Source organism: Heptranchias perlo, unplaced genomic scaffold, assembly GCF_035084215.1.
Source record: "Heptranchias perlo isolate sHepPer1 unplaced genomic scaffold, sHepPer1.hap1 HAP1_SCAFFOLD_229, whole genome shotgun sequence".
Lineage (NCBI taxonomy): Eukaryota > Metazoa > Chordata > Chondrichthyes > Hexanchiformes > Hexanchidae > Heptranchias > Heptranchias perlo.
Genome location: NW_027139243.1, coordinates 418,988 through 430,114, shown reverse-complemented (window position 1 = coordinate 430,114; position 11,127 = coordinate 418,988).

The window sequence follows — 11,127 nt, the reverse complement described above, 5'->3', positions numbered from 1 at the left end:
TATTTTCTAAGTGTCCTGTTATCACATCCTTTATAATAGACTCTAGCATTTTCCCTCCAACTGATGTTAGGCTAACCGGTCTGTCGTTTCGTGTTTTCTCTCTCCCTCCTTTTTTAAATAGTGGGGTTACATTTGCCAACCTCCAATCTACTGGAACTGTTCCATCATCAATAGATTTTTGGAAGATGACAACTAATGCATCCACTATTTCCATGGCTAACTCTTTTAGTACTTTGGGATGAAGATTATCACGTCCTGGTCATTGATCGGCTTTCAGTCCCATTAATTTCTCCAGCACTATTTTTTTACCAATACTAATTTCCTTTAATTCCTCCTTCTCACTAGTCCCTTGGTTCCCCAGCATTTCTGGAAAGTTATTCGTATCCTCTTCCGTGAAGACAGAACCAAAGTATTTGTTCAATTGCCCTGCCATTTCTGACTGCAATGAACCTACATTTATCTTCACTAATCTTGTAGAAGCTTTTACAGTCCACTTTTATGTTCCTTGCAAGTTTACTCTCAAATTGTATTTTCCCCTCTAAATCAATCTCTTGGTTCTTTTCTGCTGAATTCCAGACTGCTCGCAATCTACAAGCTTGCTGCTTTTTTTCTGGCAACTTTACATGACTCCTCTTTGGATCTAATACTATCCTTAATTTGTTTTGTTAGCCACGGTTGGGCCGCTTTTCCTTTTATGTTTTTGCGCTCGAAAGGAATGTATAATTGTTGCAATTCATGCACTTGTTTCATAAATGTTATCCATTGCCTATCCACCGTCATGCCTTTCAAGAAGCGTCCCAAACTATCATATCCAAATCATCCCTCATACTTTCGTAGTTTCCTTTGTTGAGCTTTCGGACCCGAGTTTCGGATTGGACTACTTCACTTTCCGTGTTAATGAAGAATTCTATCTTGTTATGGTCACTCTTCCTGGAAGGGCCCCGTGCAAGAAGATTGTTAATTAACCCCTTCTCATTGCAAAATACCCACCCTGTTCACTGGTTGGCTCCTCAACATACTGGTCAAAAAAATCAACTTGTCCACACTCCAGGAATTCATCCTCCAAAGTATTATTGCTAATTTGGTTTGGCCAGTCTATATGTAGATTAAAGTCACCCATGATTATGTAGTACCTTTGTTACATGCAGCTATAATTTCTTGTTTGATCCCATCCCCTAGATTACCACTCCTGGGGTCTATAGACAATTGCCACCAGTGTTTTCTGCTCCTTGGAGGTTCTTAACTCCACCCAGACTGATTCGATATCTTGATTTTCTGAGCCAGTATCCTTTCTCAATTTGCTCTGATTTCATCCTTTACTAACAACGCCACATCACCTCCTTGTCTGTTTTGCCTGTCCATTCTATATATTGAGTACCCTTGGATATTCAGGTCCCAGCCTTGGTCACCCTGCAGCCATGTCTCTGTAATTGCTAATATATCGCATTCATTTACATCTATTTGCGCTATTAATTCGTGTTCCATATTATGAATGCTTCGTGCATTCAGATACAGTGCCTTTAGATTTGTCTTTTTAACATTTTTAGACATCTTAACATTTTTCTTTTCTGTGGCCCTATTTGTCTTATTACCATTTTTTTCTTACCCGGACCCTATTTGATAGTGCAGTCTTATGTTTGTGCAATCTTTCCTTTCATAATCCCAATCACTTTCCTGCACTGCTTCCGTGATTTTTCTCTTTAGCATTCTCGGTTTCTCTCCACCGGGACCCTCCACGCCCTTATTGAATTTAAAGCCCTATTTAGCTGACTAGTCATTGGATTCTGTATAACTCCAGTCCCAGCATTTTTCAGGTGTAGTCCGTCCCAACGGAACAGCTCTCTCTTTCCGCAGTACTGGTGTCAGTGCCCCACGAATCGAAACCCACTTCTACCACACCAATCTTTGAGCGACGCATTCATCTCTCTGATCTTATTTACCATATGCCAATTTGGTCGTGGCTCAGGTAATTATTCAGAGATTATTACCTTTGTGGTTCTGGTTTTTCAGTTAATCCCTAGCCACTCCAACCCTCTCAGCAGAACCGTTTTTTAGTCCTACCTATGTTGTTGATACCTGCATGGACCACGATAACTTGAAACCTCCCCCTCCTATTCCGAGTTCTTCCCCAGCCCAGAGGAGATGTCCTTAACTCTGGCACTGGGAAGGCAACATCGCTATCGCGACTCATGCTCCTGGCTGCAGAGAACAGTGTCTATCCCCCGAACTATACTGTCGCCGACTACAACAACCTTCCTTTTTACTCGCCCCACTTTCTAGCATTTGGTCCGGAGCCCTGTCGAATGTGGCACTTCAGGTGCACATCCAGGTACCTTTCAAATGTTTTCAGGGTTTCTGCCTCTACCACCCTTTCAGGCAGTGAGTTCCAGACCCCCACCCCTCTCTCGGTCAAAAAATTATGCTCAGCTCCCCTCTAATCCTTCTACCAATTAACTTAAATCTATGTCCCCTGTCACTGACCCGTCTGCAATGTGGTGACCACATCTCCACGCAGCACTAAAGCTGTGGCCCAACCACTGTTTTAAACAGTTCCAGCATAACCTCACTACTTTTATATTCTATGCCTTGGCTGATAAATAAAAGTATCCTTTTAGTATTTCAACCAACTTATCTACCTGTCCTGCTACATTCAGGGATCTGTGGACATTAACTCCATGATCGCTCACTTCCTCTACACCTCTCAGTATCCATCCATTTATTGTGTATTCCCTTGCCTTGGTTGTCCTCCCCAAATGGATCACCTCACACTTCTCTGGATTGAATTCCATTTGCGAGTTTTCTGCTCAGCTGACCAGTCCATTGATATCTTCCTGCAGTCTGCAGCTTCCCTCCTCACTCACAATTATACGGCCAATTTTTGTATTGGTAATAATTTTCCAAAATTCTCTGGACTCGGCAAAAGTCCAGGCAGATTGGAAAACTGCTATTGTAACACCGTTAATTCAAAAGGGTAGCAGGCAAAAGGCTGGAAATTATAGCACAGTTAGCCTAACATCTGTGGTGGGTGAAATTTTGGAGTCTATTATTAAGGAGACAGTAGCGGAACATTTGGACCAGCATAATTTAATTGTACAAAGTCAGCATGGCTTTACGAAGGGGAAGTCATGTCTGACAAATGTTCTTTGAGGAAATAACGTAGAGGGTGGATAAAGGGGAACCAGTGGACGGAGTGTATTTCGACTTCCAGAAGGCCTTCGACAAGGTGCCACATAAAAGATTATTGCTCAAGATAAAGAATCACTGGATTGGGGGTAATATTCTGGCATGGGTGGAGGATTGGTTATCGAACAGGAAGCAGAGAGTTGGGATAAATGGTTCATTCTCGGACTGGCAACCAGTAGCCAGTGGAGTTCTGCAGGGGTCGGTGCTGGCTCCCCAAATCATTGCAATCTATATTAACGATTTGGAGGAGGGGACCAGGTGTAACATATCAAAGATTGCAGATGATACAAAGATGGGAGGGAAAGTAGAGAGTGAGGAGGACAGAAAAAACCTACAAGGAGATGCATACAGGCGGGGTGAGTGGGCGGAGATTTGGCAGATGCAATTCAATATTGGAAAATGTGATGTTATGCACTTTGGCAGGAAAAATCAGAGAGCAAGTTATTATCTTAATGGCGAGAAACTGGAAAGTACTGCAGTACAAAGGAATCTGGGGGTCCGAGTGCAAGAAAATCAAAAGGTTAGTATGCAGGTGCAGCAGGTGATCAAGAAGGAAAACGGAATGTTGGCTTTTATTGCTAGGGGGATAGAATATAAAAACAGGGCGGTATTGCAGCAATTATATAAGGTATTCGTGAGACAGCACCTGGAATACTGCATACAGTTTTGGTGTCCATATGAGAATACCTACGAGGTGCCCCTCTAATGAAATGCATATGTAGTAAGCTTTCAGTTGCTCAATAAGATGCCTCCATAACAAAATGCAGTATGGTAAACCAAGGGTTAATATAAGTGGCCCATTTTGCTCGCCAGAATTAGAACAATGAGCTTTTCAAAAGAGTTTATCCTTGATCATTCGTTTATGTTATTAATTTCCTGTATGAAAATGTATGCTTCATTATGAATCAAGCAAAGCGATATGATAAGCTGAATTCTGGGGTAAGCAGGTGTAGGGAGTGTTGTTTTGCAGCTACCTAATGAATGGATCCTTATTTCGGACAAGGTCGAAAAACATCCCAGGCCTGAGATAAGTGAGACTCCCTTTCCTGTGACCGACGTATGAACAGGTATCACCTGTGAGTGGTCGGTCATTATGTCAGTTAGTATGGCTTGCCCAGACTCAGCTTATGATTGGTTTTAACCCCTTGCTAGTCATGTCCCTCCCCACTCTGAAAATGTATAATTGTGTGAACTTTGACTGTGTAATTTGCCTGTTCTATGAGATTGACCAGACTCTGTCAAGAGTTGAAATCAATTCTATAGATGGGTCAGCTGCAGCTAATAAAATTGTGTTAAAACTTTCAAGTGTATTCGCTTTCAGTTTTTGCTGAACCAGACTAAGAGTAAAGAATCCGGTATCGTCATTTGGGGGCTCAGGTCCGGGATCTCAACGGTCGATCGCCGAGAGTTCGCGGCGTAAGAGACGAATTGTCTTGGACACGGACGAAGGAGAGGGCGCCCCGGTTGAGTAAACACTTCTTTACCACTCCGGCTTTCCTAAATCTGTCACGTCTGACGACGATTCGTCCCATCGCTAACTCTTGCGTGGCTTCCTTACGAGATTCAGCCTCGTACTTAGTCTGGCGAATACACGGATATAGGTTAGTGATTAATATCACTCAGGTTCAGTCGGCGTACTGAGGGAGTGGTAATCAACATACCACTAGGTCAGGCTTTGAGTTCCGGGTAATTGAGTATAAACCGAAACTCTGAAGCGGTAGGTCAGTGATCAACAAACATCACTGAGTCCAGTTCGCGTTCCTGGTCATTGAAAATAAACAGGATGTGCGAATGCAGCGTTAGTGATCAAAATATCACTCGGTTCCAGTTCCTGGTGATTGGATATAAACAGGACCTTTAAACACGGTGGGTCAGTGATCAATATCACTAAGGGTTAGGTTTCAAGTCTCTGGTGATTGGGTATAAACCAGTACTTTGAATCCTTGGGGATTGGATGCAAACAGGAACTGATTGCTTGTGCTGATCGACTACAGAAGGAAGTGCCTGTCACACACCCCGCCTTAGACTGGCTGTTAAGAGAGGAGATCCTCCACGCGAAGGTCAGGACCCTGAAGTGGGTGTCGGCACAAAGGACACTTAGGATTGTGAGGCACAAGCAGTCAGGACCATAATTAAATCCAGGAAGTAACTGGGTGGCGACATACGGTAGTGTTAACTAGTTGACTTGACTGGGGAGCGACCAATACAGTTGTGTTAACTGGTCGACTAAGGGTAACAAAACAAGATAAGATGGGTAATTGTTTGGATGTCACTACGGAACCAGGAAGTCCCTTACAAATTTTGTGTGAAAAATATCCAGACAAGGTAAAACAATTAAGGCAGTTGTCAGGGGGGCTGAATAAAAGACTGGGCAATGAGGAATGGCCATTGGGGGGCAGTAAAAACCTAGATGCCGTCACTAAGGCTGAGGAACTAATTTGGAAAAATAACGGAGGTAAACCAGCCAAAGGGTTAATTGCTTATGGAATAAGTACTGTCAGGAATTGAGAGGAGCGTCAGTATTAGCCAGCTGGCAAGATAACGCGTTAAAGTTAGGAATAGGACTCACTGAAGGAGGAATAGTTAAGTCTGCAGAACTCCTAGAAAAAGAATGTGCTCATGCAGAACGGGAGTCTGAAAAGACTTCGGTCGTGTCTAAAACACTTGATAGGAGTGGATTACGTAATCCAATGGTTGGCATGGCTTTGACCGGGGAAGACGATGAATTAGATGAATGGAACTTCAGGTCCCATGTAACTCCCCAGGGTCCTAGTGCTTCTCCTGCATACATTAGCCTCCATCCCTCAGCAGCTCCGAGACCGGTTGTTCAAACCGCTGTCATAACGCCTCAAATTGTTTCCCCAGTCTCCTCCCGTACCAGAAGTCAAACTAAGGTCTTATTGGCTGCAACTTTTAAACCCTCAGCCAACCCACCTAGTTCCGGACAGCAGCTGAGACTGGACAGTCAGGGACTTCGAGACACAGACACGAGAGAGCCGGGTGACGACTTGATATCACCAGACTCAAGACGTAATACTGAGACACTAGTTAGATATGAACCGATTCCTCGTCAGTTACCAATGAGACAGGTGCCGAACCCCGCCTATGTCGCGGCTAACGCCGGAGACGCTGACAACCCCCAAACGATAAATGTGTACTGTCCATGGAGACCCCACGAAATAATGGCCATTCTAACCGCGATACCGGATAGAAAACAAGCACCTACCTCATTCGTGGACTTTCTTCGGACTACCATTTCCGTCTATAATGCCGAATCAAGGGACTTATGTTCGCTAATACAGCAAGTTTTAACCCCTGCTGAACATACTAAATTCCTAGCAAAGTTGACCTATCAGAATCATGCCGCACTGGTGGAACAGGTAGCAAATGATGAACACCGCCAGCAGCGTCTTTTTGCTGCCCTTAGTGCTATTCTACAAAAAACAGTTGACATAACCAAGATCTTAGACACCAAGCCTAAAAAGGGAGAGGGAGCAGAAGAATATTTGGAAAGATTCTCTGAAATATACCAGAATCAGTCAGGGGATGTCGCATACCGTGACAAAAAGGACTCGCCACAGTACTGTGCTATGCTATTGAACTGCCTACCGAGTCAGGTTGCTCAAGCAATTAAGACTAATAATATGAACTGGTCAGAGAATACTCCCACCCAGATGAATAGGGCAATAAAATACTACTGGACGAATAATAAGCACCAGGAAGGTCAAGCCCAAGTTAGGGTCAAGGCTGAGTATGTGATGAAAAGGGAAGAGCCAAAACTCATAACAGGATATCAGATGGAGCCTCAGTCTTGTGTCCCAGGATGGGTGGACAGGGAAGGGAATGGATATGTTACACATCCTAACGCCCCTAATTATGGCCCACCCTATGTTCCCCCGAGACGTAATTCTGAACCGAGAAGAGGAGGAGGGAGACAGATAGGGTCAGATGGCTGTTTCAATTGTGGTCAGCGGGGCCACTGGAGCAAGGAATGTCCCTCCCGTAGACAACAAAGAGGGGAACAGATGCAGGGGCAGCGAAGAGGAGGTTGGCAAGGAAGTCAAGGACGAGGAAGATATACGGACGTTTCCCAAAATAATCCCTTCCCCCAGTATTGACTAGCTAACCTTGTGGTGAACGGGATCCAGTCAGAACAGGAGCCCGTTCTGTCATTAATGATCGAAGGAAACCCACATACATTCTTAGTGGACACCGGAGCAACTATGTCATAAGAACATAAGAACAGAAGAAATTGGAGCAGGAGTAGGCCAATCGGCCCCTCGAGCCTGCTCCGCCATTCAATAAGATCATGGCTGATCTGATCCCAACCACAAATCTAAAGAACACAAGAAGTCGGAGCAGGACCCGGCCACATAGCCCCTGGGCCCTCTCCGCCACCCACAGGGCATTGACCGATCCGAACTCAGCTTCATGTCCACTTTCCTGCCCGCTCCCCATAACCCCTAATTCCCTTTACTTCTAGGAAACTGTCTATTTCTGTTTTAAATTTATCTAATGATGTAGCTTCCACAGCTTCCTGGGGCAGCAAATTCCACAGACCTACCACCCTCTGAGTGAAGAAGTTTCTCCTCATCTCAGTTTTGAAAGAGCAGCCCCTTATTCTAAGATTATGCCCCCTAGTTCTAGTTTCACCCATCTTTGGGAACATCCTTACTGCATCCACCCGATCAAGACACTTCACAATCTTATATGTTTCAATAAGATCGCCTCTCATTCTTCTGAACTCCAATGAGTAGAGTCCCAATCTACTCAACCTCTCCTCATATGTCCGCCCCCTCATCCCCGGGATTAACCGAGTGAACCTTCTTTGTACTGCCTCGAGAGCAAGTATGTCTTTTCTTAAGTATGGAGACCAAAACTGTGTGCAGTATTCCAGGTGCGGTCTCACCAATACCTTATATAACTGCAGCAATACCTCCTTGTTTTTATATTCTATCCCCCTAGCAATAAAAGCCAACATTCCGTTGGCTTTCTTGATCACCTGCTGCACCTGCATACCAACTTTTTGATTTTCTTGCACTAGGACCCCCAGATCCCTTTGTACTGCAGTACTTTCCAGTCTCTCGCCATTAAGAAAATAACTTGCTCTCTGATTTTTCCTGCCAAAGTGCATAACCTCACATTTTCCAATATTATATTGCATCTGCCAAATCTCCGCCCACTCACCCAGCCTGTCTATATCCCCTTGCAGGTTTTTTATGTCCTCCTCACTCTCTACTTTCCCTCCCATCTTTGTATCATCTGCAAATTTTGATATGTTGCACTCGGTCCCCTCCTCCAAATCGTTAATATAGATTGTAAAGAGTTGGGGACCCAGCACCGACCCCTGTGGAACACCACTGGTTACTGGTTGCCAGTCCGAAAATGAACCATTTTTCCCAACTCTCTGCTTCCTGTTTGATAACCAATCCTCCACCCATGCCAGAATATTACCCCCAATCCCGTGATTTTTTATCTTAAGTAATAATCTTTTATGTGGCACCTTGTCGAATGCCTTCTGGAAGTCTAAATACACTACGTCCACTGGTTCCCCTATATCCACCCTATACGTTATATCCTCGAAGAACTCAAGCAAATTTGTCAGACATGACTTCCCCTTCATAAAGCCATGCTGACTTTGTCCTATTAAATTATGCTTATCTAAATGTTCCGTTACTGTCTCCTTAATAATAGACTCCAAAATTTTACCCACCACAGATGTTAAGCTAACTGGCCTATAATTTCCAGCCTTCTGCCTACTACCCTTTTGAAATAACGGTGTTACATTAGCAGTTTTCCAATCTGTCGGGACCTCTCCTGAGTCCAGGGAATTTTGGAAAACTATCACCAAAGCATCCACAATCCCTACTGCCACTTCCCTCAAGACCCTAGGATGGAAGCCATCAGGTCCAGGGGATTTATCCGCCTTGAGTCCCATTATTTTACTGAGTACCATCTCCTGAGTGATTTTAATCGTATTTAGCTCCTCCCCCCCGAGAGTCCCCTGTTTGTCCAGTGTTGGGATATTCTTAGTGTCCTCTACTGTAAAGACTGAAACAAAATATTTGTTCAGAATTTTTGCCATCTCCATGTTTCCCACCATTAATTTCCCGGTCTCATCCTCTAAGGGACCTATGTTTGCCTTAGCCACCCTTTTTCTTTTTATATAACTATAGAAACTCTTGCTATCTGTTTTTATATTTTTTGCTAATTTCTTTTCATAATCTAACTTCCCTTTCTTAATCAATCCTTTAGTTACTTTTTGCTGTCTTTTGAAGAATTCCCAATCTTCTATCCTCCCACTAAGTTTGGCTACCTTTTTTGTCCTTGTTTTTAGTCGGATACTATCCTTGATTTCTTTACTTAGCCACGGGTGGCTGTCATTTCTTTTACACCCTTTTTTCCTCAGTGGAATATATTTATTTTGAAAGTTGTAAAATAACTCCCTAAATGAACACCACTGCTCATGTACCGTCTTACCCTTTAATCTATTTTCCCAGTCCACTTTAATCAATTCCGCTCTCATACCATCATAGTCTCCTTTATTCAAGCTCAGTACGCTTGTTTGAGAATCAACCTTCTCACCCTCTAATTGGATATCGAATTCAACCATGTTGTGGTCGCTCGTTCCAAGGGGATCCTTAACTAGGACATTATTAATTAATCCTGACTCATTACACAGGACCAGGTCCAAGGTTGCCTGCCCCCTTGTAGGATCAGTTGCATACTGCTCAAGAAATCCATCCCTGATGCACTCAATGAACTCGTCCTCAATGCTGCTCTGCCCAATTTGATTTGTCCAGTTAATATGATAATTAAAATCCCCCATAATTATGGTTGTTCCCTTATTACATGCCCCGACTATCTCCTGATTAATACTTCTTCCAGCAGAGTTGCAACTATTAGGAGGCCTATATACTACGCCCACTAATGTTTTTTTTTCCCCTTATTATTCCTTATCTCCACCCAAACTGTTTCATTATCTTGATGCTTTGTCCCAATATCATTTCTCTGTATTACAGTGATTCCTTCCTTTATTAACATAGCCACCCCACCTCCCCTTCCTTCCTGCCTGTCCTTCCTGATTGTTAAATACCCTGGCATATTTAATTCCCATCGTTGTCACCCTGCAGCCATGTTTCTGTAATGGCCACAAGATCATACCCATACGTAGTTATTTGTGCCGTTAACTCGTCCATTTTATTACGAATGCTACGTGCATTCAGATAAAGAACTTTCAAATCTGTTTTGTGACGCTTAGTTCCTGCTTTTTCCTTTTTTAACACTTTACCTATTACTCCATACCTTCTGTCCCTTCCTGTTACGCTTTCCTCTCTCTCCCTGCTCAGGTTCCCAACCCCCTGCCACTTTAGTTTAAACCCTCCCTCATCTGTCCGATCGGAGCTCAATCTCCCTGAGTCCGGGGAAAGACAGAGTCTGTCTGGTTTCCAGGGACAAGTGAACCAATACCCGATATCTAAACCAGTGGAAGTATATTTTGGAAATGACTCAGTAAAACACCAATTTATAATCACAAATGGACTAGACTGTAACCTCATGGCGAGAGACTTGCTCTGGACATTTCGCCTGAGCATTGAGTGCGAGGACGAAGGACTGACTGTGAAACCATGGGCCCCCAAATGGCAGTGTTATGTTTCTATCACCCCACAATGGTGGTCTCTAGATTTTAAGGATGAGGGTCCCCTTCATGTAACCTTGGCTTAAGATATGAGTGGGAAGAATAAGGAATTGGAGGACTTTTACCGAAGCTATGTAGGAACGGAATGGGAAGTTATCCGTCGAGCTGTGGTTACAGGACCAGAAGGGAGAGCAGAGTATGTTGAGATCCCCTCAGAGTTATGGAAGGAAGCACCTATTACAGGTTACATCGCTCGACGTGCTGCAAAAACAATGGGATGGGATCCAGGATACTTTGAAATAAAA